This window comes from Lampetra planeri, chromosome 75 (assembly GCF_965212315.1).
Source record: "Lampetra planeri chromosome 75, kcLamPlan1.2.h2, whole genome shotgun sequence".
In the NCBI taxonomy this organism is placed as follows: domain Eukaryota; kingdom Metazoa; phylum Chordata; class Hyperoartia; order Petromyzontiformes; family Petromyzontidae; genus Lampetra; species Lampetra planeri.
The window spans coordinates 2027070-2052204 of record NC_136180.1 but is presented as its reverse complement, the minus strand read 5'-3'; the positions used below and the strand labels follow the sequence as shown (position 1 = coordinate 2052204).

Here is a 25135-nt window from a genome sequence, read left to right as displayed (position 1 = left end):
CTGCTGGTGGTGGTGATGTCTCCCTCAATGTCTTCATGCGGAGGCTCAACGCCGGCACCTCTGCTCACGGCACACAGATGTCGGGCCCCCAACTCCTCCGTTAGCGAGCGCCTATTAAAGGTAGGTGTCTGCGTGTGTGGAGGCTCAACCAGTCTTGGGCTTCCCCTAGGTCGACTCAGCCTCCAGTGAGTTAGCTGGCACAGTGGTGTGTAAGTAAACATCGCTACTGGGGAGAGACAAAGGCGGCCGGGCATGTTGGTGTTGGCCACCAACTCGTGTGCCACAGTGCCGGCCGACGTCGGCGCTGCTACTTGCAACTAACAGGAACCTGCCCCAACAACCCATGTAGAAGGCTACTGACCAAATCACTCTCCCAGTGACACACACCCACCCACCCTCTGCTAACTCACCCACTGACACACTCACTTCTCCAAGACAGAGGTTATCTGCAAGCCATCTGGCTACCATGAGAGATTCGTTCATGAGGCGATTCACATATACAAACACAGAGACAATTTCAACCGAGAAGATGGATTCTGGCTTAGCAATCATTGGAAGGACGTAATAAACCATTTCGGATCTTAACTGATTGTGTTTGCTCTTAATTTAGCTTTCGTGACTGCAGGAATTATTCTTTGGTTCTTTTCGGTTAAGTCACGTCTAAAAGTAAAATAAAATAATAAATTAAAATAACATATTACGACGTTTCGATTGCAACACAAGCATAATTATTATGTCTGTCTATAGTCTATAGTGTTCTAGTTAGATTTGTTGTTGCTGTTTCTTTTATGCCTGATGATGATTGCTTGTGTTGCAATCGAAACGTCGTAATATGTTATTTTAATTTATTATTTTATTTTACTTTTAGATGTGACTTAACCGAAAAGAACCAAAGAATGATTGTGTTTACGGTGACTTTCAGACCGCGTTCCACTCACTGGCATTGTATTCTCCGCAGGGAATGGATTCTTTGCAATGCTACTCTCCCATTGACATATTTCGTTGCTTTCTCTTCGTATCTTTCACACGACGGTCAACGGTACAGTGTATAATAACAAATAGTATAACATTTATATGCTTAATACAATGTACAAAGTAATATATAGTGTCGTAATTGTATAGTGAATATATAACAGTGTGACATACATTAGGGTGGGTAGAATAATACATAGTGTTATATTACAATGTATAAGGTTTATAGCAATACAGTATATAATTTAATGTTGGGTTTGTTTATGGCAGTATATAGTACGGTGTAGACTCGTGTGATGTAAGAGAATAAAGTTTATATGGAAGCATATTATATAATTTTTACGACGTAGAATTGTAATGTACTACTTACTGTTAGTAACTCAGCTTATTGTAGAGTATAGTTAGTATACTGATGATACTATGTAGTTTATACTTTTGTTGTTTACGTGTTGGTTTTAGTTACTGCAGCTACATACTATTAACACTCCTTCCCTTTATTAATGCTACCCCTCCCTTTGATGCTGCTAATCCTGCATAATGCACGTGCATAATTAGTATTAATCACATATCTGCATTTCCCATATCCCCTCCCTTTGATGCTGCTCGTCCTGCATAATGCACGGGCATATGTAGTACTAATCACATTCCTGCATTTCCCATAAATATGCTAAATTCCTCTTGATATCCAAATTCTTTTGTCAAGGCGCCCTTCCCCCCCCCTTCCAACCCAGCTTATATATATGCTCCAAGCTCGTGTGCTGTTTCATTCAGTCGCTGTCGCCTCGACAGACCTTGTTTTCACTTGAGGACGGCTGCTTGCGTTGTGGCCGAAACGTCGTGAGAATTATTTTATTATGTTTTATTTTTATTATTTTATTACTTCCCTTCTACGTGACTTTACCGAAAGAACCAAGAAGATAAGTTGTGTCTGCCGCAGCAGTTCCATTGGGGAAACAAAACGACATGTCTCGGACAGTGTTCGCGAACAGAAAGCAGATTTGAGACACGGCAGAACCAATACCTCTGCCATGGCGGATCACTGTTTTAACGCGGTGGGCTCACACAATATTGTTTTTTCCGAGACCAAGGTATTCGGCAAACCTTCGGGCTACCTTCAAAGATTTGTCCATGAAGCCATCCAGATATATAAACACAGACACAATTTCAACCGAGAAGAGGGAAACAAACTGAGCAATCATTGGAAGGACGTTATTAACCGGGTTAAGTCATAACTGGTGGTGATGTCCCCCTTCCTGCCTGCTTATGTTAACAGCTATTCTCGACTCTCTGAGCCACATTCACTAACACAGCCTCTCTCTCTCCCCCTACCACCGATTATCTATGCCCCACCCCCCTCTCTCCCCCCCCTTGCCTCCCCTCCATTATCTCTGCCCAAACCCCCCCTCTCCCCCCTGCCGCCAATCACTTACTCATGTCGTGGCGGCTCTCTCTCCACGTCCCACTTGTCCCCTGCCGCCGATCTTGCTCTGCCCCGCCCTCTCCCCCTGGCAAGCTCTCCCGTCCCTGCCGCAGATCTTGCTCTGCCCCCCCCCCCCTGCTCTTTCTCCCCCTGCGAGCTCTCTGGCCACCACTCATCTTACTGGCCCGCCCCCCTCTCTCTCCCATCTCTGGCCCCGCTCACGTGCCCTACCTATATAGCCTCTTGTCACGGCAGCTCTCTCGACTGCTTCAGCAGTTTCCCTGCTGTAAGTGTCTCACCTGATGACGGTCGCTTGTGTTGCGATCAAAACGTCGTGATATATTATTTTCTACCTACGTGATTTTAACGAAATAACCAAAGAGTAAGGTGTTAATTGTTTGCATTTTCCCGCATACTATTGTCATAATCGAGTGGTGAAAGTGCATCTCTGTGGGGGGGGGGGGGGGGCGGAGAAGCAGAAGGTTTCAGAATGTATGTTTTACCGTGAACATGGCTTCGATTAATGCGATTTTTGTGTGCCCCTTATTTTGGAATGCGTCTACCACATAAAGCAAGGGAAACCTGTAAATCGGATTCATGGTTTAATGTCTTGGTTCCATTGACACAACCCTGTAACATGGATTGTCACTCTCCCTAGATCACAAACATGGCCATGAGGTTGTGCTTAAGAAGCAACTTCATGATGGTGCTAAAGCACAGGCCGTGGAGGATCTGGCAAAGGTGAGCAGGGCCATACACCGCCCTCCTATTGTATGCTCACAATCTCGCACACGACTCTCACATGTGGAGGATTTTTACACAATTCGTAATAGATTTTTGGGACAAGTCGCCGCCGTTTTGCTGAAGAGTAATCCAAACAACGTTTAACAATTGGGTATGGACATTTCGCTGGTGGTCACAAACAGCATAATCAGGCAGCTACCAGAAGTCTGTACATTGATTTATTCTGGCCACAACGAGATTGCTTCTGGAGAAAGAGATAATTTGGGGGTTCCTGAAACCCAAGTGAGGCTTGTGAGAAACAGAGTAAGGATATTTGTGACAAGCCTTTACAAAAGGTCTAAATGCTGCGTCATGAGTTTATGAGTGCACCAGGACTCTGCACTAAGTCCCTTCCTCTTTGTACTTTGTGCAGGATGCCCTGGTTGGGGGAATGAATAATGACAACTCATGGTGCATGTCTGTTTGACGATTTTCCCATGATATGTAGTTGGAACAAGGGAAAGGTGCGGAAAAACCTCCAAGACCGTTCTGCAGTGGACTGGTTTCCTGTAAAACAGTGTGAGGGCGAAGGCGGCAGAGCTTGTGAGAACTAGGTCCAAACAAAGACGGTGTGGGGGGGGGGTACTGGGGTAGGAAGTGCACCGGCAAATGTTACTTTGGCATCATCCGAGTTCACACTCCGGAGCCGTGTGCATTATTGTTATGGTTGCCTGTCACACAACAGCTCTGCTGGCTGTCCATATATGAGCAGAGCAAGCCGAGCCTGGTCTGCATGCAAGATGATGGCTATGGACTGGACAAGGATACCAAAACAAGGATCCACAAGGCTTGACGGCTCTCATAGACATAATTGGTAGAGCAATGTGTAATGGGACAATTTTGACATGGATTGAAGGGGAAAAGTTATGGAGTTCCATATCTGCTATGAGAGTTATTTTAGTGGCAGTTAAACGTAGCACATTGAGCACATTGTAGAATTTTCCACAGATTAACCTTGTTGGTCCCTGGGCAAGCACCCAGACTGCAGGCATCTCTCTGCTTATAAACCCTCTCGGCCCCGCCCCTATCGAAAAGTGCCCTCCACCCCACTATGGCACGTGTCTCAACGTGTACATTTCACTGTCCCCTTTACAGCGCCCCTCTGCCACCTGTTCCCAATCATCTGAACGTGTATTATTTACTAATTATCTATAGTGCCTTATGGCCACCTGTTCTTAATTATCTCAACGTGTACACTTTAACACTTTTTATCTACAGTCCCCTACATCACCCCCCACCCCCAACGAAAATACAGCAGTTTTGGCTATAAAACACTGGCTTTTTAACAACAGGAGCTATAACATTGTTGGACCATGGGATATCACAAGGAATTTTTCCCTGGGAACAGAGTTTTCTACACATTGTCATCTAGGTCAACGCTTAAACATTGGCCCTCAAAAATAAAGGAGGAAGCCGTTACGGTCAACCCAGCTTACTCTTACGTTTAATACACTGGTAAAAGGGAACATCTATACACATGGAAATGCACAACCGAACACTTACACCCCCTTCAACTGTCCTCACGAATTTTCGTCTGTGCGGTCGAACGGCGTGCTCAGCCTGGTGGTGCCTCTCCCTAGTGTGTGCTTGGATGACGACTGCATTTGCACCCCCGCATCCTCTTTATCTTCAATGGGGTCATGCCTGAGAAGGAGGGAGAGTGCAGAAGCAGTACTTTTCTGGGGCGGGCGCTTCTGTCCCCGGATTTTGTCGCGACTCCCCCAGACCTGGCCTTTCTGAACCTGAATGACACCTTGTGTCGGTGGTTCCTTAAAATGGTTCCAAGCCACTCGGGTGGACCACCCATCGCTGGCGCCCAATCTGGATGCGTATACTTGGTGGGTGGAGAACCTGGACAAGCTCTAGAGAACCCTGCCAGGGACTGTGCAGTTTAGCCTACGTCCCTACCCGGACCTGGGGAAAGTGTAACCAGGCCCAATCCCCTTGCTTGAAAGACCCTGGGGTTTCCATTATTTTCTGCACGTGTTCGTTTTATGATTGCGATCTGCCAGATTTTGCCATTGCGACTTTTCAAGCTTTTAGCAACCTTTTTAGTGGCAGTCTGAGCGAGGCCAGCCATTCAAACTGATTAAGCCAGGAGAGCCACAAGTTGGTCTTTAATTGGTGGCTCTAGATCTCCCGGACATCAAAAAGGGGGGAGAGCCTGGTCGACGCGTGTGGCGCTCTTCGGTATGCCACCAAGAACTCCTGCAATATGCAAGTCGCAGTCCGTCTGGTCATACGTCTTAACATGGCACAGCCTAGCAAACAGCTTGTGGTTGAGCCTTTCCATCTGTCCGTCAGACTGAGCATGGTACGGTGAGGTTCAAATGATATTTGTGCCCATGTCACAGACATCGTGCAATAGTTTAGCAGAAAAATTTCGACCCTGGTCTGTGAGCAGTTTCTCAGGGGGCCTATGTCCAATCCAATACATACCCGTGTAGAAATATCTCTGATATAGTTGCAGCCGTCCTGCCTGGCAATGGCTATGCAATGGGCCAACAAGTGAAATATGCCGTCCTGACAATCAAATATTTATTTCCCCTAGGCGTTTTTGGGAACGGACCAAGAATGTCTAATGCTACCAGCTCATTCACACTTGATACTACAATCAACTGCAGGAGCGGCTGTACGGGTGAAAGGAGGTTTCCTCTTAGCACAATCCTGACATCGATTTACCCAATTCCGCACATCCTTTGACATCCCCGGCTAATAGTAGCAAGATTGTAGTGTAAGCAGTGTTTCACGGTGGCCCATATGCATAAGTTGTTCAGCGTGCAATTCTAACAGCTACTTCTGTCGCAGGGGGGTGTGTACCACCAAGGAGCGATGCTGCATTCTAGCATCCCACTTTATCATTAGCCCTCGCCATCTTACAAATGACGCCCCTGCTTTTATAGTTTTTGCTGATTCAGTTGCCTGTGCGGTGAGAGAATCCAGTGAGTCATCTTTTGTACGCGGACCTATTCGGTCCTTATCAACCCGAGATCATGATCTACGGGTGGACTGCTCTTATCATATACTGCCGGGTTTATTTATGTTGCTAGTCCCGGCGATTCTGGGCGGGTCGGTTTACATTGAGCCACTCCCATTGTACAAGTACGCAAGTTTTCCACCGTAATCTCAATAGCGTGTCCACATTACAGTGATGAGTACCTTTTCTGTGTGTTATGTTGTAAGAGTATTCCTGCAGTTTTGCAATCCACCTAGCCATCTGTCCCGACGGTTGATCCATGCGCAAGGAAAATTTCAAACCAGCGACTATATAGGTAGGGGCCGAAAACAGTAACAAAGTTAACCACTGCAAAGAGTTCTGAGTAACAAAGTACCATTGCTCTGCGGTGGAAAGCACGTGAATCTCGTACACAATGACCACTTCTACGTTTACCTGTATTTAAGGGAACTCAGCCCCAATACCCACATCACCAGAATCCATGTCTAGTACGAACAGTAGTGAAAAATGCAGGTATGCTAGTGGGGGAGCATCAGTCAACCTCAAAGGAAGTGCTTGCAAAGCTGTTTCTTCCTCCTCCCCCCATTGGAATCGTATTCCTTTTGGTGTGAGGGCATGCAAAGGTTTCACTACTGTAGTGAATTGCGGTACAAACCCCAGAAATGGCCGCACCTCCTGTACCGAAGTAGGTGTAGGCCAATTTTTCACCGCACAAGTTCTCAGGGTCCTTTGTTACCCCTTTCCCGCTGACCACATGTCCCAAATACATCAGTCTGGTATGAAGTGGCATTTAGATGGCTTCAGTTTCAATTAGCGGCTCACACCTTGAAAAAAAAACTTGTCATAACCTCAAAAGGTGTTCGTCAAACGATCTACTAAATACAAATAACGTCTAAGTAGATCAGACATACTTCCCACTGTAGGCTCGACAGCACGAGTTCCACGAGGCGTTGCAAGGTTGTCAGTACTGTGAGCAATCCCATCGGAAGGTGATTAAATTTAAATAAGCCTTGCGGTGTTTGAAATGCAGTCTTGAGTTTAGATTCGTCATCCAGGGGAAGCTGCCAAAATGCTGATAGCATATCTAACGTAGGGAAAAATGTATCCCGCTAACGCATCTAACGAGTGATCAATACGCAGCAGGGGGTACGCATCTGCTAGTATAACTTTATTTAGGCACAAGAAATCCACACAAAAGCTCATGGAGCCATTAGGTTTCTTAACGAGCACCACCAGCGCTACCCAGGCCTGGTTGGAGAGATTATCTCCGCTCGTAGTATCTCAGTTGTAGCTCGACGAATCTGCTCTTTTTCTGCTGGCCCTACTCGATACTAGTTCTGCCATACTTTTTGTTTCGATATGGTGCTGCATCAAGTCGATACACCCTAGATCATATGGGCCTTTACCTGAAAATGTCCTAGCATTCCTGTAGGACACTTTTCAGTTGATCTCAAGGGGACCCTACCCGATTATTCACTTCTTGTATCCCTGCTACTACTTCATCTTCCTGTATTTCTCCTGTGGGGGAGATCTGGGCTATCACTGTCTCTTCTCTTAGTGCAACCGCCTGCTCAGATGTGTTTAGAACCTCTGTGCACAATCTTTCGTTCCGTCTCAAAATGGTGTCCGCCACCACTAATGAAAGCCAACTAATAGCTGGCCCCATTGGTGATACTGTAATCGGTGTGTCTGTGCGTGATGTTATTAGTGGCAAGTGATAGCACAATGGAATCAACATTTGCACCATCGGCAGAGTCACCATTTATTCCTTTACCAGGGCATGTACTCTTGCGGTTTTCCCTGTTTGTGCCTGGCCGCAAAAAATGCATAAGTCTTCCCGACGGTGTCTCTATATAGCCCTGGTCCATTTGGATGTTCATGGGTAACCGACCTAGATAAATTGGTTCCCAATAAACATGGCACTGCTAGAGACGAAGAAACCAATACCGGGCCTGATATACACATTTCCCGTATGCAGATTTCCGTCTTTACTTTTCCGACAATTCCCAAGCTACCCCCGTTTGCTGCAACACATTTACTGTGTACCAGTTCTAGGCGACGTTTAGCTGTAGGTAGCATGTCAAACACAAGCACAGACAGGATGGTGATTGATGCTCCCGTGTCCACCAACACCTTAACGGGATATCCCCCTATTGCTCCTGCGAGCACGGACGTTCCTGTGGCCGCCACTACAATGCGTCTTTCTAGCCTTTTCTATATTGATTTTGATGCATCCCAATTTTATCCCGCCATGTCGCACTAGGTCGCTGCACTCGAGTGGTTTGCAGGTGATAATGGTGATGAGGGATTTGATGACGAGGTGTGTGTATGGTCTGTCTGACCGGGTGCCTGTTGTTGGTAGCTCGGGTGGCACAGCTTCAGTTTGCGACACCGCTGGAAGCAGCCCCCGCATGAGCAGGGTGGCTGCGGTCTGCAGTTTAGCCAACAATGATGGCCAGGCAGGTTGATCGGCCTCGGCTTGTTGCGCAGCGATGGGAGGCGGTAGCTACTGCACCAGAATCTCGGCCATGCCATGCTGCAAGGAAAGGTGGCGGCTCTGGCTCCGAAATTTGGTGAGGGGAGGCTTTGGCTCTGGCCCAGCGATTTCAGCGTGCCACTCTGCGGGGAATAGTGGCTGCCTGGGTTCGGTCATGTCGGCTTTTCAAACCATGGGGAACAGCAGCTGCTCAGGTCACGCAGCGTCGGCTTTTTCCCCTTCTCGTCAATGATCGTCATCGGCAGCCGATCGATTGATGAGGTAAGGCAGCATACTCTTTGGTTCTTTTGGTAAAGTCACGTAGGTGAAAAAGAAAAAATAAATTAAAGTAAACTAAATCACGACGTTTCAGATGCAACACAAGCGTCTGTCATCAGGTGGGAACAATTCACCATGAAAGTAAAGAAGGATGGCAAACTACCATTCCTTGATGTTTTGTTTGAGAAGAGAGCCGGGTACGGGTAAGGAATCAAAACCCGTTTGCGACCTCTGCTTTGTGTGCAGTACAGTGTAATATTAGTGTGCAATGCAAAGTATAGTATTGGTGTGAAGTGTAATGAAGTAGTGTATTATGCTGCAGTGTAGTATCGTATTAGCATGCAGTGTAGTATAATGGAGTATTAGTGTGCAGTGTAGTAAAGCAGTGTATTAGTGTGCAGTGTAATGAAGTATTGTATTTTGCTGCAGGATATTAAAGTAGTGTGGTAGTGTGCAGTGTAAAATAGTGTATCATTGGTGTGCAGTGTAGTACAGTGTAGTAGTATTGTGCATTGTAGTATAGGGTGCTATGTAGTTTTATCGTGGAGTATATTGCTAGTGTAGTGGGTAGAACAGAGAGTGAGACTTCTTTGGAGGCAACAACTTTATTACAACATCGCAACCTTAACACGATGGGGTAATGGCCCCTTCCACCCGATACTCTATGGAGATATATCCTCCAGGCTAATGCGCGCCTAGCATTGGGGAGGCTGACGTCGACCAGATCCTGGCTGAGGTCCGGGTCCCGTCTTTGGGCTCCTCTTCAGGGTGACGGCTTTGGGTCTTCAAGTATACAACAGCAGCCGGACCCATTCAGGGGTCCGGCTTACATAGTCAGTCCCAGCTTTCTCCGCCCCTGGCCACGCCCTCCTCCTCGAACCTTCGAGAAGGACATGGGTTTTGGACACGTCATCTCCCCCAGCTCCCTTTTGGGGTCATAGGGTCCATACCTCCAGTCACGACCCCCCCTGGGTACAACCTGAGTGCCATGGCCCAGCTCGATCCGGGCACTCTTCTGCCCTCTGTTGACCTGGGACTGGCACTACAACCGGGGAGCAGTGGCATCACCCAGTAGTGCCACTACACCAGTGTGCAGCGTAGTATTAGAGCGGTGTTATACGTTTCCACAGAAGGCATTGCCACGTCAACCAACTCCTGATGCCATCAAATTGATTAGTCCTGCCTCTGGTCTCCGGTTGCCTCCAAGTCTGTCACCCCTAAGCCAGAGCATATGACACCTCCATCGCAACCCTTGAGTTGTCCGAGAAGCCTACCTGATTCACAGTCTCTGTTTGCTGCCACGTTGCGTGATCCTTGGCCATAGAACGTGGATTTTAACCACTTGGTGGATGGTGCTGGTCTGCTACTTCTGTGATCTGACTGCCTCATCATTGTTTGCCTGCTCGGTTCTTGGCCAGCTCACTGTGGCTTCCACTCGGCTTGCCTTTCCATGCAGTTCACTGGTGTGGTTCGTGTCCAGTTCGCCTTCTTGACTGTTCCTGCCATAGCTTGTGCCTCGCTCGTTACTCGACCAGCCCACTGCAGTATATATCTGACTCTCCCTGGTTGTCGTCAGCTTTCCATTAACCAGGGAGTACCATAGCACTGCCACACATTGAATGCCTCACCATTGTGCCCAACAATTCGGCTCGGGAGCAGCTCACCGTGGCTTCCATCTGGTTCGAAGAGTTATTCAACTAGTCTGCCACAGCTCGTATCCAACGTGCCTTGGTAGGGTCCTAGGTTGTTAGTGTTGCATTGTCTTATGAAAACAGTTGCTCATCCCTGTTCACGATCAGCCCCCTTGTCGATGTATGATGTGCTATGATGATCCTCACCCATATAGTCATAGTCACCGCCCTACATTCTCACATCTTACCGCTGACCTGCAGGTCAAATTCCGTCACTGACGATTTTTCGTTGGCCTCCCAGTATTCATTTGGGCAAGGATCATTGAAGAAGACCTACGACTACCACCTTGGAGGCCTCGCATGCCATCTCTACGTTATGGTCACTATCAGAAGCCTAAGCCCAAACTGTTGGGAGTCTAATCATTTTATCCTGCAGCCTTTTCATCCACACACCCTAAATTGCAATTCGCTAAACATGATGCATTAGACTTAACAAATCAGTGCAATCTATATCAATTGATTACTTCAACCACGAGACCCAATATAACAAAACTCAAATTGGTGCATCCATACTTAATGTGATATTAACAAAATCACCTCGTAAAAAAAAAAAATAGGAGTATTAGGTAATCAGCTTAGTGACCATGCCATTATCTTTGGCATTCGTCATGCAATAATCACTAAAACACCTCATGAAATCATTATAAAATGGTCTTTAAAACATTTTGACCTCCAATCATTTATACATGACACTTTATTCTTTGGTTCTTTCGGTAAAGTCACGTATGTGACTTTACCGAAAGAACCAAGGAGTATGCATCCTTGCAGTCACGAAAACTTCAAATCTAGAACATGACACTTTCCATTCTGACTAGGATATGCTGATCAAAATCCCATTCTTACACGCTTTTATTTAACTCACTTCGTCTGTTGTATCCTCAAAAAATAAATATTGTAACTCGATTTTTACACACTTCCCAATGTGCTATCGACTGCAAACTTCGTATAGGTATGTCATACTGATGACAACACGATATTCTATCATAAAAAAAAATCCAAAACATATTTTTTTACTTTTTACACGCCTTTATTTAACTTACTGTATGTGTTGTTGTATCCAAAAATCTTGTAACTCAATTTAAACTGTATTCCCAATGTCGTATCGACTGCAAACTTGGTATAGCTATGTCATACTGATGACAATACTATATTCTATCATTAAAAATAAAAACTAGATATTTTGAAACAATATTTTTAACGGCTCTAATTGTCCACGCTCAACTGACGTTGCCTGTAAATCACCACGGTCCCTTACGTCTCTTCAAGCCTCGGGGAGCCATTCCCAGGGGCGGGGGATGTGGAAGGAGGGGAGGGGCGATAGGGGCAGGGGCAGGGGGAGGGGCAGCTTGGACAGTACATTTCATTAAAGCGTGTTTTTTTTAAAGTATTTTTTAAATATTTTTATTTGAAAGTGATTGGACATATTTTCAAAACCAATTCATAAAAAATAATTGACAAACATGGCCACTTAAATAAGATTAGAATAAAGGGTGATCATTCACCTTGGTTTGATCCAAACATTTCTGAATTATAGCCTGGAATAAAGCAAAAAACATCAAATAACCTCTTCGATTGGAATAACTAAGGAACATTAAGCAATAGATGTACTCCCCAAGTAAGAAACGATACTTTTTTTTTCCTGAGGACGGCTGCTTGCGTTGTGGCCGAAACGTCGTGAGAATTGTTTTATTATGTTTTATTTGTATTATTTTATTACTTCCCTTCTACGTGACTTTACCGAAAGAACCAAGAAGATGAATCCCTGCAGTCACGAAAGCTTTAAATCGAAATGTAAACGATACTTTGTCTTACTACTGTAGCGCTTCAATAAAGACATACACACTTTTATTAACACTTTCCTTACGGCACCCCCCAGCCGACTCACTCCCCTGATTACCCAAATTACGGGATTTACCGGCATTACACTACCCCCCGCCCCCTTTACAAAAGAAAGCTACCCTGGCTGTAACCAGCCTACAATGACAGCAAGAAGTACAGAACATAATCCGGCGGTAGTAGGACTTGTCGCTCCAGTGAACATGAGAGTGACTTTAAACCGCTGTTTTTTTTAGCGTGTCCTTGTCGCTAGTCCTCCAGGGACAGGTAGAAGTGGTCCTGATGGGTTGGTCTTCTCCAGAGGATGGCAAGGAGACGTCGGAGGCAGTCCACCTCTTGCAGGAGGAGCCGGTCGCTGGGATCCTATGGGCAGAGAGTCCACAGATGCCTGAGGGACAACGTCCCCGAGTTCATAGCTGGGCTCGCCGGGTGCACCAGACACAGCTGTCGATTAGTGGAGATGACGCGACACCGTGGGGCGGATAAAAAGGTTTTAGTTGTGACGCATGCACGAACCAGCGCCTGCGACCAATCTGAATGTGTACACTCTGCGGGCTTACTACCTCAATGATTGTGATGGGACCCTGCCAGAGCTTGTACAATTTTGGGGATGTACCCACCGGAACTTGGAGGCAGTTTAGCCATGCCATATCACCCGGCTCCCATTTAGTCCCGAATTCACGGAGAACAACCAGGCGTTCATTTGCGGCTTGCCTCTGGCCCGAATTTCCCCGAGAGGCCTCCCTAGCCTCTGACAAACGCTTGAGGGTAAGGCGCATGGGGTCGGTGAGTTTACTCTTTCCCAGGTCAGGGTTCAATTAAACCTCGATGGGTGGATCAAACTCCCTCTCATACATGAGAAAAAATGGCGAGAAGCCGGTGGAAGCATGCGGGGCTAATCTGTACGCAACAAGGACACCAGGCATGTGCAGGTCCCAGTCAGACTGATCTTCAGTGATCTGGTACACAGCATGGATGTTAGCATCCTATGTAAGCGTTCTACTTTGCAGTCGGTCTGCGGGTGATAAGGTGAGGTACGGACTTATTTTTGTGGCCAACAGGCCGCACAATTCCTTGAGTAATTTAGAAGATTAATTTTTCCCCTGGTCTGTGAGGAGGTGTTCCGGGGCTCCTTTATCCAGAACGTACCCATGTAAGAAAGCATCAGTAATGGTAGCAGCTGACTGGTCTGGCACAGGCCAGGCCATCGACCACCGCGAAAGGTACTCAGTTTCATTTATTAGGTATAACCCTGTGAGCCATTCAGCTCTTGAATCAGGTGCAACCGCAACCAACAAAAAAGTGAACAAGAAACATCTTGAAGTGACTACGCGCAACAGAAAAATCCAAGAAAAAACAGCAAAATCTTCCAGAAAAAGCACCATATATCAATGCTGTGTGCAAAAATCCCAGTGGGATGCAAGTCAAACAATAACAACCATTAGACAATTTAGATTAGAGTTATCAGTCTACCTCTGTACTACAACAAACAAATATGGCTCAACTAAAACGTTTTAGAATCACCAAAATAAAACTATAAAACAATGTAACAGTGATGCCTACTAGTAAGTATTTATTACCCCTTAGGGTCCTGGGAAATGGGCTGAGCATGTAAGTGCCACGAGCTCGTTGATCCGGGTTACACGGATTCATTTCAATGGAGGGCAGGCCGTTTTCGGCGGTGGTTTCCGGCGAGCACATTCCGTGCATCCCTTCAACACATCTTGTACGTCTGCCGCCATACCCGGCAAAACAAAATGTAGGCGGAGCGTAGATAAGGTCTTTTGGACGCCGAGATGCATTACGCGTTCATGCGTTGCCCATATCAGTTTCATTAAGTCATTCATATATACAGACGCAGACACAATTTCAACCGAGAAGATGGGTACAAACTGAGCAATCATTGGAAGGATGTTATAAACCAGTTTAAGTCATAACTGGCTGTGATGTTCCCATCCTACCACCTTCCGATGTTAGTTGTTATTTTCGGCTCTCTGATTTTACATTAACAGGTAAAATTCCCCACACTAACACAGCCACCTCGCTCGCCGAACTCGACGTTGCTGCTCTGCGATCTGCCATTAACAAGCTAATCTTTCACATTAACATTTTCACCTCCGTGCCCTCGTCATGGAGGTCGCCCTCCGATCTTACATTTACATGCTAATTTGTCACATTAACATCACTAGCCCCACCCACTTCGTTTTTGACCCTTGGGCTTCACCAATTTTAAACCTTTACAACAGTCTGCCTCAGCAGCTGTCCCCCTATTTTTTCTTCCAGATGATGAAGGCTTGTGTCGCGATCGAAACATCATAGTTTTTTGTTATTTTTTGTTATATTTTTTTTACCTATGTACGTGACTTTACCGAAAGACCCAACAATATGAAAAATGACTGCACTGTATAAAAAATTTTCTTCAATAACCTGGATAAAGGCAACTCCTGTTGTGCACTATTCCTCGACTTGTCAAAAGCCTTTGATACCGTTGACCATACGATTCTACTCACAAGACTGTCAGTTAACGTAGAGGCTTTAGCGACCGATATTATCCATCTTATAATTTTTTATGTGTTGTTGAAACCCGCCACTACCCGACACTGCCAATTAGTAAGGTTTGTCACGTAAACAGAACTTGTCAATTTGTTACTAGTGTAATGGATTCAACTGAGTCACAGACGTAGACTTGGAGGCAACACATTTATTCACTTCCAACACACGGGGTAACTTCCCCCCTTAACAGAATAACAACCTATGGTGGTGACCACCAGGCTAACTAAACTAGTTACTACATAACTGCTACTACGGACCGGGAACAACAGCTTCGGTCTGGGTCCACATGTTGGAGACTCGTTGAATGGAGAACAAAGACGAAGGTTTCTTCCAGGATGAACAATCACCTCGGTCCCTCTCGGGACCTGGCTTAGATTCTCTGCGGCTTGGCCGGTTCCGCCCTTGGCCAGAACCACCTTCTAGAATCCTCGGGAAGGAATTGGGTTTCAATCACGTGACTACCCCTTGCCCCTTCTGGGGTCTCCTTTGTAGACTTAACTGGTCACGTGTCCTCCCGGGTCAACCAGAGTGCCATGGCCTCGAGTAACCTCATCCCTCGGCCAGCACCCACACACCCTGTCTTGTAGCGTGGTGCCATCTAGCGCTATCGTTCAGCGCTCACCGGGTCCCTCTAAGGCCGGTATTACACCCACACCCCTGTGGTATCCGTGATGTCGCTACACCACAGGGCCAGCACTGCACCCAGCATGTTGACATCCAGCGAGGTTACTACACTAGTACAGCACACTGGTGTGTTGGAGAGTAAATCCACAGCATTTACAATTCAAGTACGATGTTTCGCCAGTAATTACAACTACCATCATCAGGTGACATCCCAATTTTACTTCCTCAACTAAAATTTCCAGACAGTCAAATGAAATGGTTTAAGAGCTACCTCTCAGACCGTTCTGGAAAGGTACATAGTGATAACATCTTGTCCACAAATATTAAAATAACAAAGTTTGTTCCATTAGGTTCCATGTTGGGTCCAATTCCATTATCATATTGAAACAATCTTGGACTAAACCTATATCACTGATAATGAAATATCTTTGCTGATGACACTCTCATGTTAGTGTCAGGTAAATCACATCTGGCTCTGATTGCAAATGGCTCACATGGCAGAGCCTAAACAGACTGAGAGTGGGTTTTGGAAGATGCAACTCTCATGACATCATAGTGGCGGGGTGGGGGGGGCTTCTACACAACCGACTACTGTTCTTGTCAGGAGACGCAAACCATGGATCATCTCCTGGGATGCCCTGCTGCATCACAATACACTCCTAAAGATTTGGCAATGCCAACACCAGAAGCGGTGGCCTGTGCAGAATATTTGGAAAAGACCAATATAGGTCGGACAGGAGCCACGAAGAAGAATCTCCAAACCAAGTCAATAGACTTTGCCTCCTAGCCCACACCCCGCCCCCACACTCACCATGCCCCCCTCCCTCCATGCCCCACGACTATATAATCCCTCGTCACAGCCATCTCTGAGACATTTAAGTGTTTGTGCTCTCGCTACGTTGTCCCCACCTGAAGAAGGACGCCTGTGTTGCGCCCGAAACGTCGTGATTTAATTTAGTTGTTTTCATTAATTTTATTTCATGTTATTTTTTTACCTACGTGACTTTACCGAAAACACCAAAGAGTATGAATCATTGCAGTCACGAAAGCTTCAGATCTAGAATCAAGTCGATATAATCTTAAACACGATTTCGATTTCATTCAACAATAATTGGCATCACTACAATTGCTCCTAAATCCTAAAAAAAGATAATGTTCTTTTCCTCAAAAAAAAATCCAGTTTCATTATCACCTATTATAGATATCAGAAACAACATAATTGAACACACAGAGTGCATCAAAATACCTTGGTTTACAAATTGATTCAAAATGCATATTTCAACCCCATATTGATCACATCTCAAAGAAAATCTAATAAAAAAATGTTATATGTGTAGGGGTTATTATGGGAGAAAAGGCGGACGAGAAACACAGGGGTGTCTGCACCCACACACACGGGTGGCTACACCAACGTCCGCATCCTTTAACCACTGGGGGGCCATGGGGGACCTATGATCCCCCATAACCCCGCCCCTCCGAGGGGATCTCTATAAAAGGTGGGGAGCCAGAGAGCTCGAGGCCAGTTTGACAAGAAGCTGACCAGTGAAGTCTGAAGACCTGCAGATTAGGCCCTGGGACTCCCCTGTCTCGCTGCCCTTGTCAGGGCCGAGCTGGGTAAGCCAGCGGCACGGCCCAAGAGCACCCGGACCTCTGCCCTTGTAAGGGCAAGGCCGGCTTAGCTGGGTGCCGGGATCTGTGCTTAACAGGGCCAGATCAGACAGCCTCCCGTAGCCTATTAGAGGAGGATTGGGGAACAGGACAGGGGACTTAGTACTATGGTGGTTTCCCAGCTAGTACGGGTGAAGGGGCCGTTACCCCTTCAACTATTGTGTCTGTCCCTGAGTTAATAAAAGCAGTGTGCCTCAACTCCGTCGTCTGTCTCCCTGCAACTCACTACATATATAAACATTGTTTTCCCATTTTATTATGCCTGCAAATTGCTGAAGCTATAATTCTACCACTGTTTGACTACGGTGATGCTGCTTGCAGATCAGCTACTAAAGTCTCACTAAACAGACTAAACGCACTTTCTCGTAATGTTCTTCAATTTGCACTGGATGTTCCATAAAGGACTCACCATTGTGACCTCTACTTACAATTGCGCATCACTTGATGCAAGAATACATTCACATTGGGCCCTGTTCATCCACATATATATTTTTTATAAAATACTTATTGGAAAATCTGCACTATACTTAGCTATCTTCTTGGTTCTTTCGGTAAAGTCACGCAGAAGGGAAGTAATAAAATAATAAAAATAAAACATAATAAAATAATTCTCACGACGTTTCGACCACAACGCAAGCAGCCGTCCTCAGGTGAAAACCAGGTCTGTCGAGGCGACAGCGTCTGAATGAAACAGCACACGTGCTTGGAGCATATATATATATAAGCTGGGTTGGAAGGGGGGGAAAGGGCGCCTTGACAAAATAATTTGCATATCAAGAGAAATTTAGCATATTTATGGGAAATGCAGGTATGTGATTAGAACTACTTATGTCCGTGCATTATGCAGGATTAGCAGCATCTAAGGGAGGGGATATGGGAAATGCATGTATGTGATTAGTACTACTTATGCCTGTGCATTATGCAGGATTAGCAGCATCACAGGGAGGGGATAGGGGTAGCATTAATAAAGGGAAGAAGTGTTCATAGTATGTAGCTGCAGTAACTAAAACCACCACATAAACAACTAAAGTATAAACTACATAGTATCATCAGTATACTAAATATACTCTACAATAAGCTGAGTTACTAACAGTAAGTAATACATTACAATTCTACGTCGTAAAAAATATAATATGCTTCCATCGAAACTTTATTCTCTTACATAACACGAGTCTACACCGTACTATATACTGCCATAGACAACCCCAACATTAAATTATATACTGTATTGCTATAAACAACCCTATACCTTATACATTGTAATATTACACTATGTATTATTCTACCCACCCTAATGTATGTCACACTGCTGTATATTCACTATACAATTATGATACTATATATTACTTTGTACATTGTATTAAGCATATACATTTTTATACTATTTGTTATTATACACTGTACCGTTGACCGTCGTGTGAAAGATATTAAGAGGAAGCAACAAAATATGTTAATGCAGCGGAGCAAAGAATCCATTCCCTGCGGAGAATACAATGCCAGTGAGTAGAACGCGGTCTGAAAGTCACCGTAAACGTGAACACAATCAGTTAAGATCCGAAATGGTTTATTACGTCCTTCCAATGATTGCTAAGCCAGAATCCATCTTCCCGGTTGAAATTGTCTCTGTGTTTGTATATGTGGATCGCCTCATGAACGAATCTCTCATGGTAGCCAGATGGCTTGCAGAGAACCTCTGTCTTGGAGAAGTCAATATCATGTGAGCCCACTGAATTGTAACAGTGATCTGCTACGGCTGAGGTGTTTGTCCTACCGTGTTTCAAGTCTGCTTTATGTTCACGGATGCGGTCCGAGACATGTCGTTTGGTTTCTGCAATGCAACTGCAACCACAGAGGCAACTTAGTTTGTAGACGCCAGGGTACTGTATGTCTGGAACCACATCTTTTAGAGATGGGACCAGATCACGGATTTTATGTACTGTGTTGAATCGGACCTGGATCTTGTGTTTTATCAGGATTTTGGAGATCTTTTTTGTGACCCCAGCTATGTAGGGTAAGGTGATGGTCTTGAAAGGCTCCTCAACAGGATCCTTCTTGATGGTTGGAGTGATGGCTTTGTGGATTGTGTAGTCAGAGTAACCATTAGCCTTAAGAGCTTGGCGTACGTGTTTGAGTTTACTGGCAATGTGTTCCTGGTCGGGATATGCATTGGGCTCTATGGTATAGAGTCTTTATGAGGGAATTCTTCTGGGATGGATGGTGGTGGGAATCCGGTTTTCGGTAAGCATCCGTATGGGTGGCTTTCCTGTAGACAGAGTGGCTCATTGAACCATCAGGTCGCCTTTTAATTAGGACATCCAAAAAGGGGTAGCTTGCCATCTTTTTCGACTTCCATGGTGAATCTGATGGCTGGGTGTATGGAATTGATGTGGTCGAGAAATTGGTCTAGAGCAGGCCGGCCATGTGGCCAGATGACAAAAGTGTAATCTACGTACCTCTTCCATAAGGTCGGGCGTAGAGTGGAAGTCTGGATGGCGTCAGTCTCAAATTTCTCCATGAAAATGTTGGCTACAACCGGAGATAGGGGGGAGCCCATTGGGGTGCCCTCAGTTTGCTTGTAGAAAGTTCCATTCCAGGTGAAGTATGTATTGGTTAAGCAGTGTCTCACCAGGGGGGGGGGGGGTACCCCAGTATTCAGTCCTTGATGAACCAAGTCTTCAATGATTGCGATGGTGTCAGGTACAGGAACTTTGGTAAATAAGGAAACCACATCAAAACTGACAAGCAGGTCGTCTGGGGACAGGGAAATCCCCTTGATTGTCGATACCAGGTCAGTAGAGTTTAGTACCGCAGAGGTGGTTTTTCCAGTGAAAGGCCGTAGGATTTCAGACAAAAAACGAGCCAGTTTGTAGGTGGGGGAGTTGATAGTAGAGACAATGGGACGAAGAGGTGTATCTTCTTCATGTATCTTTGGTAAGCCGTATAATCTTGGTGGCCTGGCTGCAGAAGGTTTCAACGAGAACTGTTTGGTCTGATCAATTAATGCGGTTGAAGCAGAAATTATTTTGTTGGTTTTAGAGACGAGGCTGTTGGTGGGGTCTCTTTTTATTTTTGAATAGCTGCCATCGTTGAGTAGTTCTTGAATTTTGTTGTTGTATTCTATTGTGTCCATGATGACAGTGGCATTGCCTTTGTCGGCTGAGAGGATGACAATGTCATCCCTCTTTTTTAATTGAGCTTATTCAAAACGCTCATCTTTGCTGATGTTGCTAGCAGGCATCTTAGCGTTTTTGAGGGTTGCAGAGATTTCAGATCTTGCTATGTCTGCAGCGATGTGACTCAGGCCATTGAGAGCTACATCAACTCGGGCAATTATATCATTAACTGGTATGTGTCTAGGTGTGACTGCAAAGTTTAGTCCTTTAGCTAAAACGGATTTCAGACCTTCAGAAATAGAACTGTTACTGCGATTAATTACGACTTTGTTAACGTCTAGCTTTTCAATGTGTGGGTCCGGTCTCTTGTTTGAGAGGCGGTTGAATTTTGAAATCAAGTTGTCCTTACATTTGGTCGACATAGCGGCAGCTGAAGAGGCAGTCATTTTGTCTACATGTTCCCAATCCGATGTGGACATTGTTGCACTCAAAGATAAGTGTGATTTGTAGAGTGTCTTGTCTAACTGATCTAGATCGGTGCGCGTAAGTCTGATTTTCTCTGAGAAAAGAGCCAAGCTAGTTCTAGAAAGAATTCGTTTAGCATTAGAAGAAGTTACAGCAGCAGATATTAGTGTAAATGCGTTTGGTATTACCTTAGATTCGCGGCATCTCTTCAGAAAGGTGAGAGACTCGAATAGCTGATCCTTCTTATCACGGAGCTTGTTGAAGGATCTCAAAGTTATGTGGATTCCCTCCCCGTAGAGGCGGTTAAATTTCGATTTAAAGCACGTGTGCTGTTTCATTCAGACGCTGTCGCCTCGACAGACCTGGTTTTCACCTGAGGACGGCTTCTTGCGTTGTGGCCGAAACGTCGTGAGAATTATTTTATTATGTTTTATTTTTATTATTTTATTACTTCCCTTCTACGTGACTTTACAGAAAAAACCAAGAAGATGAATCCCTGCAATCACGAAAGCTTTAAATCGAAATATACTAGCTATTTCATTAACCCAACTGTCAAATACAAGAAACCAAAGTCATTTGAACTATCCCAAGCAAAATAATTGGAATAGGTGATAAAGCCTGCAGCACCAACATTTGTATCAATTGTCTTTCCTCCCTTAACATCGTAAATCTTCCTTCAAAAACATCCTCAAGCAGAAGATACGTACTGGATATAACCACATTTGCCAATATGATTTGGAACTTCAATCCTTACCCATGTATCGGTAGTTAAATTTTATGTGCAATTTTATCGGGGGACTGGGTAGTGTCTTGGCGTGGTCTCGGACTGTAGTTGTTCTTGTTTTTTCTGCCTCGAAAAGCTTGCATTTAGTGTTGAAACATCAGCAGGAATGGATGTATTTATGCAATTTGCACTGATATACTTTAATTGTTTAGTGACTTGCTTACCGTTCCTATACTTTGCACTCATATCATGTTTGTATTGTTTTTGTAACTTTATGACCTGCCCCTTTTGGGCATCTGTGAAAAAGAGCTTCATAGCTCATCGGATGCGTCTGATACATATTTGGATTATGAATACAGATGATGATACAACACATGAAGAATGTGGTTGCCAGATTATTGATGTGCAGTCCTGTTGCTGAACACATTGTCCCTGTGCTGGCTTCTGTTCCAATTTCGAGCTGGGTTCAATATTTTTCTTTCACCTAAAAAGCTTCTTATGATGCTGCTCCTCCCCCATATATACGAAATCTCCTTTGCCTGTATGTTCTAACAAGAGTACTTTGATCTTCCCAATCTGGCCCATTGTGTGTGCCGAGGTTATATCTCTGTACTATCGGTAACTGGGCTTCTCCTCGTGGACCCTAGAATGTGGACTTCACTTCCACTGGACGTTTCCTTCATTCAAATTGCGATTATTTTAAGGGCTTGGGGTTGTGCTTGATTGGTGTGAGATTGCATGTGTGTTTGTGCTTTGTATCACGCCTTGTGATTTTCGAGTGAAGGCGCTATAAAAGGGTAGATTATAATATTATTCACCTGTTCGTTACTTTCCCCCTTTAGGTAAACGAGGAGGCGTTTTCCTTGAAGATGAAGGTCATCGCAAACCAAACCGGCATGGACATGGCAGCTGAACTGAGATGCCAACAGTTGGAGTTGCAGAGTACCTTGAAGAATTTTGTGATAGGGACCTTAGCAGTCGTGGGCACGGTCGTGGTCGTTGGATTGGCTGTGGCCGCAGCACAATCAATACCCTTGGCTGCATCTCTGTTTTTGAAGGGGAGGTACGGATTTAAGATGTAAATAAAGTGTTTTGCTTTAATGAGTTTATTTAGTACAACTGAATGGTGTGTTTTATCTGGTTTTTAATAGGTGCTACTTTTAGTGTAACTAGAATGTTTAGCTTTATAACTTGCGACTGCCACAATAAGAGAATATGCTCTATAGGAATAAGAAAAAAAACTCGTATTGTGTAACCCATGGGGGAATCCATACTGTCTGACTGAAAAACGTGTAAAATGTGTGAAACATTATTCCTCCTGTACAAAATGTGTGTTGTGAGACGTGGCTATTGTTATATACAAATATTGTTGGGGTGTTATTTGATTTTTTTGGGTTCCTGGATATTGTTGAGTTGGGCGATTAAACTCTCAACATCTTAAAACCTGCAGTACATAGGATATTTGTCTAGAGCTACCCACAGTTTTAAAATTCAATCACTTTTAAGATATTCATTCTGGTTGTGACAATGATGATAGAAGTAATCGGAAAGTTAATAAGTCTGTTCGGGGTAAGTGACATCCAACATGTTGGGAGCCACTTATCTAGACCAAAATATTCCCATATCAACTCACAGATACTGCAATAGATGGCAGGACTAGGCACTGACATGCCTATGATGGTGCCTGGGAATTGAGTCTTGGGATTGTCTTGAGTGCTGGGCAAGGCATACGGAGGGCAAACGCCCTTAAACATTTTAAACTAAAACATATTCGTTAGTAATATTGTGAAAACACTTGAATTGGACAACTCAATTTTATTGAACAAGGTTTAGTGTTTACATACTCCAATTTGCACGTTCCACCTGTTCGAGGAGGTGATATTCTGTCAGTGTGCAACACCGAGCTTTCACGGATTTACACAAACAGCTGCCTGCATGGCAACCTCCATTGAACTTCTCTTCACTCTTTTATTAAATTGTGCACACGTTTTTCTAACGGAATGGAGACTGCCTCATACATTTGAAAATCATTATATGGCATCAATTTATAGTTTGGACACCAATTGTGGTAGATGTCTAACATAAAAATGGGAGCCTTGTTGTTTACAGCAAGGGATGAATACCAAATTAAATCGAAGGAATTAATTGCCCATATAATTATTAGTCCATTCCAAAATAAATGTGTTTATGGGAAGACACATTTAAAAAGACAGCTCTTTGTTCTCAACAAACGTACTGAAATTGCAAATAATTGATTTTAATCAATTGACTATAATCCATGACACTTGTTCCACTGAACATGAACTCGATTTGGATAATTGTGCAGGGGACTGTACAGAGAAAGATTTTTGAAGGTGTGCGTTGAGACGATTGGAAACAGGTCGCTGGAAGTTACTGTTCTTCAATTAAGGACACACGTGGTAAAATAAAGTGGGGGGGTCAATGTCCGATTGGGGCGGGGCCAAGCGAGTATATGAGGGGGAGCGAGGAGCGCGATCGATCGGGGTGCTTGCTCGGGAACTTATCGACGACCAGAGGTGGACGACATCGGGGCCAACGGTTCGAGATCAAATAAGCAGAAACCATCGGGGCTGACTGTTCGAGAACCACCGGGACTAAAGATAACCATAGCAATTACGAGTGTGGCTGTCATTACACTCGGACTGTATATACGTTTGGAGAAATTATCCTCTACTCCCCTTAAAATGGATGTCTCCAAGGCGCTTCATTACACTGGTGGCAGTGGTGAGATTTCGTCTACGGTATCAGAAGACGCGCCGAGGAGCTCCCTTAGAGGTAAAACCATCGACCCTAAACACCTCGAGTCCCCGAGACTTGCAATCCAGCGGGAGCTGAATCCCGTTGGCAGGCCATGTTTACGCATTTCACAAGTAGTACTAATCACATACCTGCATTTCCCATAAATATGCTAAATTCCTCTTGATATGCACATTATTTTGTCAAGGCGCCCTTCCCCCCTTCCAACCCAGCTTAAATATACGCTCCAAGCGTGGTGGTGTTTCATTCAGACGCTGTCTCCCCGACAAACCTGGTCTTCACCTGAGGACGGCTGCTTGCGTTGTGGCCGAAACGTCGTGAGAATTATTTTATTTTATTATGTTTTATTTTTTATTACTTCCCTTCTACGTGACTTTACCGGAAGAACCAAGAAAATGAACCAAAGAGTAATTGCTGCCGTCACGAAAGCTTCAAATCAGGATTTAGCAAAAAGATGATGACTCACTGGAGCCCTTTGCTGCACAAGCAACTAAAAATGGTCGAGCAGGGGTGCCATTTATCAAATGACGAGGCCTTGTGATGATGTGGGATGCAAGGATGCAGCGCTGTTGCCAGGTGGTACCAACCCCCTATGACAACAGTTGTTATTATAAATACACACCGAACAACTTATGCACTTGGGCCACCGTAAAACATTGCTCTTGCTGCAATCTCGGTATTTTTAGCCATGGATGTTGAAGTATGTACGAGAGTGGGATTGTGCAAAAAGGAAACCTTCCCAACCCATACAGCCCCCCATGCAGTCGATCGTAGTGTCAAGGGTACACAAGTTGGTG

General features: G+C 44.8%; 1 long non-coding RNA gene across 1 annotated transcript; it reads left to right on the top strand.

The window, feature by feature from the left end:
• LOC144737925 (uncharacterized) lies at positions 1-23556 on the top strand. The gene is made up of 3 exons (XR_013589111.1): positions 1-120; positions 3051-3133; positions 22403-23556. It is a non-coding gene; the product is annotated as an uncharacterized LOC144737925 (long non-coding RNA).
• Positions 23557-25135: the final 1579 nt, after the last annotated feature.